This window comes from Hibiscus syriacus, unplaced genomic scaffold, assembly GCF_006381635.1.
Source record: "Hibiscus syriacus cultivar Baekdansim isolate YM2019G1 unplaced genomic scaffold, ASM638163v2 tig00013565_pilon, whole genome shotgun sequence".
Taxonomy (NCBI): domain Eukaryota; kingdom Viridiplantae; phylum Streptophyta; class Magnoliopsida; order Malvales; family Malvaceae; genus Hibiscus; species Hibiscus syriacus.
Genome location: NW_024062303.1, coordinates 60,173 through 67,570, shown reverse-complemented (window position 1 = coordinate 67,570; position 7,398 = coordinate 60,173). Strand labels below are relative to the sequence as shown.

Genomic DNA, 7,398 nt, shown 5'->3' with positions numbered 1-7,398 from the left:
GCAAACGGGTACCATCAGAATCGACATGGGATGATCAAGAAAGTTCCGGTGAGCCTTTCTTTCCGGCAATATTTCTTTTGACATCTTTGGACATAGGGAAAGGCTCTTCCTATGCAGCCATGAAGACATGAACATATTGATAGACTACAGAAGGAACTCTTCTACCTCAAGGCCGACAGGTTTCGGCTTCTTTGACAGACAGCGGGGGCTTAGCTTAGACATCAGTATTCAACAAGAACATATTTGATTCAGTTTATGCACTCATGGCAAATGAAGGATACCGTTCTGTTTAAGTATCACCTATGGGTAGATATAATACGAACAAGTACAGGCAATAGAAGCAAAAATACAAGCATGGAAGATGGGGGAAGGAAAATTAATCATTTCGAATCATAATATTCATATTATCCGATATCAAATTCATCAGCCGCTATTGATGCACAAATCGGGTTCTCAACATGGTTACAAGCAACAAGGTATGGTGGAGTTATGTTACGTTCAGCACAGCTAGAAGCCTGCAACTTTTTACAAGCTAGGGCCATATGAAAATCATGGCAAAGCAAATTCAATATATATAATGAATATGACAGAATAAGCTGTACACGGATCTCCATGCCATGTTGTGATAAGAAGTATATATATTGGAATCTCAAGTTATCACTTCAAGCCACAAAGATGATGAAAATCACCAAGAAAAAGATGATTGCAGCAAATATCTTGATTAAAAGCCACCTATTTGATGATATTTGGTTAAGGTGCCTCAATAGAGCACTACGGGCACCTTCGACGTTAGCTAATGATTGATCCATGTCCTCATCAATCCTGGTCACAAGTCACACCAATTAGGTGGATTCTTGAAAGAATTGCAACACATAAATTTATATAGCAAATGCTTCAAACTGATGATATGCCGAGAGAAATGGTGTAGTAAGCTTGCCACATCTACCCCGGAAAAGAAATTAAGCAAACAAATATGAGCAAAAAGCCAAAAACAGCAGACCTGATAGCTAGTTCTCCTTGTTGTGCAACCATTGTGGCCAGATGTGTAAAGATCCCACCAAGTTCGGAAATTGTAGATTCCACATTTTGAAGAGCAACCGCTCTACCTTGAGAGTAATCCTCTTGCCTGGGAACAACCTGCTGCAACATGGACATTTCCATGTGGTGTGAAGGTGTGCCATCCACGGCCGGCCTCCGCCTATAGGTATGGTGGAGGAAAATATAACAAATAGGGAAACAGAAAAGAAAAGAAACAAAAATGGAACTCATGGATATATTTCTATAAGGGCATGAGTTTGATACATATCTACATATGCATAAATAAAGAAAATTTTCAATCTGAATGCATGGTAAAGGGTAAATACCCACACATCTAAATATCATAAGATGACGTAAAGATGTCGATGGATCTAGTTCAGAAATATGACCAACAAGTAGAACACTTGAGCAATGGGAAAAATATGGACCTCAGACATCAATGAACAATAACAAATACACACACCTTAGTTGGCTTCCAGCTTGCACTCCATTCGATGGCAGCCTGGTTAAAAGCAAAATACATGCATTAGTAAAACAACAAGAGTAGAAGCTATCGTCTTGCATTGAAAAAACTGGCACATCCGAAAAATTAAGTCTGACGGTAGGTGTAAGCAAATATCCACAGCAGAATATTTTAGAGTTGAAGAATAACATCAAAGGTGGTCAGTGCAGCATTTATGCTAGAGGTTAACCAAAAGACAGTGATTTTATAGATTAAATTGCATCATACTAATAGTCTAGCACACTGAATGAAATGGTTCTTTCAGATTCGCAAAAAATAGATGGAAAGTGACTTGGCATCCTACAAATGAAGATAGGGTAATACCAACCATAGTAGTTTCCTATCTGATTTTCATTAATGCAGCACAAGAAATGAGAGTACTCACCCTGAGGGCAGTGAACTCTCAATGGCATTTGAAGAACTTGACCAAGGAGGCGGCTCAGTCACAGATTTTGTTGGGTGCTGAAACGGGTTCTCTCTTGTACTTTTAGAAAATATCTGTTTCCTATTCTCATGAGCTTTAATATTCTGCACAACCACAATATAGAGACACCGAAAGAACACCATAAGTAATGTCATGGACAAAAATTACCCTAGTTAGCTCTTACTCCCAATACTTATTAAACAAACTACAATTCTAGCATTACAAAAAGAAGAAAAAACCTCAGTTCTTGCAGTTAACACGTCTTGGAAATGCTTTGTAGCACCCATTAACTTGTTCTTCAAGTCATCACAAACCGTTGTCAAATGAACAACCCGATCCTCGGAGTAATTACCATCAGCTATCTCCATGTTTGAAGTGTTTGCAAATCCGAAAGAGCAGCATTCAAGGTGGTAATATCGGCCTTTATCAGAGCAGTTAAGTCCTGAATTTCAACAATTGGATCATTGAACATCGATGACCTTTTAGCCACTGCAACAATCACATTAAAAACATAAAACAAAGTAACTATATTTCAAAAATCCCGTTGCAAAATAATAGTAATAATCCCCAAATGTAAAATCAAGATAAATGTTCTGTCTTTTTATTCATTTTCTAAAATTTAAAAAGCCAACACTTGAATCAATCAACTTTTCATACTCGAGAGCTAAAATCTAGGTTATTGTATATTTAAAATGGATCAAATACCAAGATAAAAAACATTATACAAAATTTAAAGCTAAAAGAACAATCGAAATAAAGAGCTTACATTTGGCAAGTCGAACAATCTTTTGAGAGGTTTCATGGATACCCGACCCGATTAGAGAAGCCTTTCTATTGAACTCAGATCTGAAAAATGGAAATGGAAGAGGAGGTGATTGGGAAACATCTTCGTTTTGGAGATGATTCTTATCGACGGCTGGGATCCCTCCTCCGAGCTTTTGAAGCGTTTGGGATAGTGATCGGAACTCGGCGGTCCGATCTCTATACGGTGAAGCCATGGAGGAAACGACGCCGTTTAAGCCGGCCTCGAACGGAAATTTTGGTTGTCGGCTGCCGGAAAAGGATTTATTAAGGAATTAGAGATAGGTTTGCCTGAGAGAAAACAAAGAAATCATCGGGTGGTTTTTTGTGTTGTTTTAGCGGGGTCTTCTGTTGTTAACGTGGCCCAATGATATATTGCCATGTCAGCTTCATGAATATGCCTCGCCAGCTAATTGATCAGGTCAAATTCTTATTTTGGTCTCTCTACTATGTTCGCATTTAAGATATGGTTCCTATTATTTAGCCCCTATACCATTTTTACGAAAAAAATTAGAATTAATATAATTGGATAACGCCGTTAAATATTATATCATTAAACCGACGATCCAAGTAATTTTTTTTATAATACATGTATATTAATGCTGATGGATGTATCTCGATGGGGGCAGGTGGAAGCGATTTTTACTTAAGAATTTAAAATTATAATATATTATATATATATTTTTATTTAAAAATTAATTTTAATATAAGTTAAAGTTAGACCTGATAAACTTGACTTGAACCTGATTACCCGAATCGATTTACTCGACCTAATACTTTATATTAACCCAAACATGATAATCAAATTTAATCTGATACCCGACCATACCTAACCCGACCCATAACCGATCCAAAATTTAGCGAAATCGAAATCAACCAGACCGAAATTAACCCGAACCGAAATCGAAATTAACCTGAACAGAAAGAAATCCAAATTGAATTTTAACCCGATCCAAAAGCAATTCGAATTGAATTTAACCTGACTCGAAAGTAACCCGAACATATTGAAATTGATAAAAGTTATTAAACGATAAAAACTATTTTCAATAATAAATTAATTTAAATAAAATTAATAATTTATTAAAAATGTTAGATTTATAATAAAATAATAAAAAGTTTAAGAGAAATAAAAAAGTAAGAATCTAATTGTAAAATTGAAAAAATAATAAGGGTAAACTACTTCAAATACCATTCACCTTTAGGCTTGGGCTCGTTTATGCCACCGACGTTTTAATTTTGTCAATTTTAACACTAACGTTTAAGTTTAACTACAATTATGTCACTCCGCCGTTAATATCTTAACGACACGATGGCATGACGCCTCCGCGCTGTGACGTTGCTGACGTGACTCCCTCACCAAAACAACGTCGTTTTGACATGACTATATTGGTGCTAAAAAACATCAAAACGACATAATTTTATTTAAGAAAATTTAATAAATAATGCATTTGAAGGGATTTTAACCCATAACCTTGTGAAATATCATCAACATTTAAGTCTTAACTCGTTTATACCACTAACGTTTCAATTTTGTCAATTTTAGCATCAATGTTTACGTTTTAAGTGCAATTATGCCACTCCGCCGTCAAAGGTTTAACGGGACAATGACATGGTAATCTCATGCCTTGACGTCGCTGACATGGATGACACATCTAAACGACGTCGTTTTAATGTTTTTGTTTTAGTGCTCAAAAGACCCAAAATGACGTCGTTTTGCTTGAACCATAATTTTCTTAGGGCTAAACTCAAATTTTCCCATTATTTTTTCCTCTTCTTCCCCCTCATCTCATTTTCCATGGGTGTTCTGTGGATAAAGAAACGTCAACGGACATGGTGTGCATAAGATTTGTTAAAGTGAAAGTTTTGGGGCTCTTTTGACCTCTAATGAACGCTAATTCGATTCCATTAACATCAATCTTCACTAACCTGTCAATGGAGTAACTAACTTCCGACTTTTTTTTCCTTAATTTTTTTTGAGATTTAAGAGGGGTTTAATTGGTTACCGAGAAAAAATAAAGGAAGAAGAATATGTTAATTACTGGTTGTTTGCTTTAATAGTTATAGAGTCATCTGATTGGATTTTAATGTTAAAATTATGGGTTTAGGTTTGAATGGAGCAGGTGAGGAGAGACTTTCAAGATGAAAGATTGAAAGCAAGAAAGGGTCCCCTTGGCTCCTTAATCCTTTGAACGAGCTGCGTTTTGCGAATTGAACATTTGATCGTACATTATCTTAGGTATTTTGGTTGCCAAGAAACAAATCTTATACATCAGGTCCTTCCGTTTGGTTTCCAAGGAAACCATGGAAAAGGAGATGTAGATGAAGATGAGGAGGAAGAAGAAGAAAAAATAATGGGAAAATTTGAGTTTAATCCCTAAGAAAATTAGGGTTCAAGCAAAATAATGTCATTTTGATCTTTTGAGCACTAAAACAAAACATCAAAGTGATGCCATTTAGATGCGGTATCCATGTCAGCGACGTCACGGCATGCCGTTGCCATGTCATTGTCCCGTTAAACCATTAACGATGGAGTGACATAATTGCACTTAAACGTAAACGTTAGTGCTAAAAGTGACAAAACTAAAATACTGATAGTATAAACGAGTCAGCGCTTAAAGATTGGTGGTATTTGAAATAGTTAACCCTAAAAGTTAATACTTCCACTATGCCAACTTAATTTTTTTTATATAATCCTATAAACATAATATACTAAGCCTTCCAAAAGCTATTTTCTAAAAAATCCATGAAATTATTAAAATTCCCAAAAATACTTGAAATTCCAAAAAATTTCAAAAAAACTCCTAAATTCCTAAAAACCTCAAAAAAATTCCTAACACTTTTTTCTTTCTTTTTGTCTCATTGTCGTTTATATGTTTCAGATCTGCAAGGATTTGGAGCGGGAGAAAGAATAATATTGCCTCAGAAACAAGTAGAAGAAGCAATAGTCTCCAAAAACATAACCGAGATGGAGCTCGAGACCAGGGAAGAAGAAGATAAAGAACAAGACGAAGACTAACAATAATCAGTGTCTAGTGTTAAAAACTTCTTCTGGCATGGCGGCTCAGCTTAGGATGCTTGGTTCAGCTGCGCTTCCAATCAAGTACCCCAACTATCCTTAAATCACACTTCACCCACATCATTTCCGTTTTCTACTAAACTGATCACAAAAATCTTCTTCTTCCTCTTCTTCTTCCATGTGTACAGGTAGCACAAGTGCTGTTGACACTGCCCTATTCTTTCTCTCAACTGGGTATGTTGTTGGGCATACTCCTCCAGATATTCAATGACAAATTGGACAAGAGGACATTGACGTATATTTTTGGAGCTTGTTGTGCAACCACCGTTTTCATTCCTTCATTCCACAACTACCATATTTGGTCTTTTCTAGGTCTTGGGATGACCACCTACACGGCCTGGTACTTGGCCATCGCCGCCTGGGCTCACGGCCAGTCTGATGGTGTAACGCACAGTGGTCCGACAAAGTTGGTGCTTTAATTAACCGGAGCCACCAACATTCTCTACACCTTCGGTGGACATGTTGTGACTGTGTAAGCTTTTGGTTTCTTAATCCCTTTCTTCTTCTTCTTTTTCCCTTTGCAGCTTTTGCAGGCAAAATCATGGAAACTAAACCACTTTTGGTTTCTTTTTTTCAGGGAAATCATGCATGCAACGTGGAAGCCTCAAAAGTTCAAGTACTTATACTTATTCGCCACATTATACGTATTTACCCTAACCCTTCCGTCTATTTTTGCCGTCTACTGGGCTTTGGGGGACCAGCTTCTCAACCATTCCAACGCATTCTCTCTCCTCCCCAAGACCAGTTTCCGTGACGCCGCCGTTATCCTAATGCTTATTCACCAGGTTCATCTTTTTTCGACGCATAGAATAACTTACGATTAATCTGGATGCATAATGTTTAACAGTGTGAGTGTGGCGGTGACGCCATGAAAATGATTTTGCAGTTCATAGCATTCGGGTTTGCATGCACTCCGTTGTACTTCGTGTGGGAGAAGGTGATCGGAATGCACGACACGAAAAGCATATGTCTGAGGGCACTGCCTAGGCTGCTGGTGGTGATCCTGATCTTGTTCCTTGCCATCATTTTCTCGTTCTTCGGCCCCATAAACTGGCTAGGCTGCTTGTTTATGATTTTTTGGGATTTTTAAGGAATTTAAGAGTTTTTTTTGTTGTTGAGATTTTCTGGAATTTAAGGTGTTTTTTTTTGGGAATTTTAATAATTTCATGGGTTTTTTAAAAAGTTATGCCAAAACTACATCGTTTTGAGAATTTTTTAAAACCAACATAATCATGCCAAAACAATGTCATTTTGGTAAGGGAGCCACGTCAAGGTGCGAAGGTGTCATGTCATTTTTCCGTTAAGCCATTAACAGCGGAGTGACATAATTGCAGTTAAACTTAAACGTTAGTGTTAAAAATGACAAAATTGAAACGTTGGTGGCATAAACGAGCCCGAGCCTAAAGGTGAGTGGTATTGAAAGTAGTTTACCCTAATAATAAATAAAGTTTACTTATCTTACTTGTTATAAAAATATTAGATTTATAATAAAAATAATAGAAAACAACTAAAACAAAGGAAATAATATTAGATTTATAATAAAAAATAATGTAAAGT

The 7,398-nt window shown here is 36.6% G+C and overlaps 2 pseudogenes; one reads left to right on the top strand and one right to left on the bottom strand.

The window, feature by feature from the left end:
- Positions 1–364: 364 nt before the first annotated feature.
- LOC120206252 lies at positions 365–3,049 on the bottom strand (annotated as a pseudogene).
- A 2,998-nt stretch (positions 3,050–6,047) lies between these two features.
- Positions 6,048–6,931, top strand: LOC120206243 (annotated as a pseudogene).
- Positions 6,932–7,398: the final 467 nt, after the last annotated feature.